Genomic DNA, 490 nt, shown 5'->3' on the forward strand with positions numbered 1-490 from the left:
AGACTAATTGTGGAAGAAGTACAGAATATAGTTTACCAAAAGACTCAGTATGGGTAAGAGAATTATCTTTAAATACAGATTTAATCTTAGGACTAAGTTTTTTACTAAAAGATAATGGTAGTATAATAATTATTAAAGATTATATGCAATTACAAAAATTTACAATTTGTGCACCTACTTATACTAAAATTATTCCATCAGAGTTTGCTGAGAAGCGTGGTGGGATAACAGAAAAAGAAAAAGAATGTGAGTGTAGTAAAGAAAGAGAATGTCAATTAATAGAAAAAGAAGAATTTGATAATTTTATAGAAGAATATGAAGAATTTTATGAAAGCTTTAAAGAAGATGAAGAATCATGCTTAGAATTTGTAGAAATGGAAAAAATTTATAATCTTTTAGTAACAGAACAAGATATAGAAAATATGATAAGTAAATTAGAAAAATTAGAAATTTTAGGAGAAAATATATTAAAATATTGGGAAAAAGATAA

Source organism: Olea europaea, unplaced genomic scaffold (assembly GCF_002742605.1).
Source record: "Olea europaea var. sylvestris unplaced genomic scaffold, O_europaea_v1 scaffold889, whole genome shotgun sequence".
Taxonomy (NCBI): Eukaryota; Viridiplantae; Streptophyta; class Magnoliopsida; order Lamiales; family Oleaceae; genus Olea; species Olea europaea.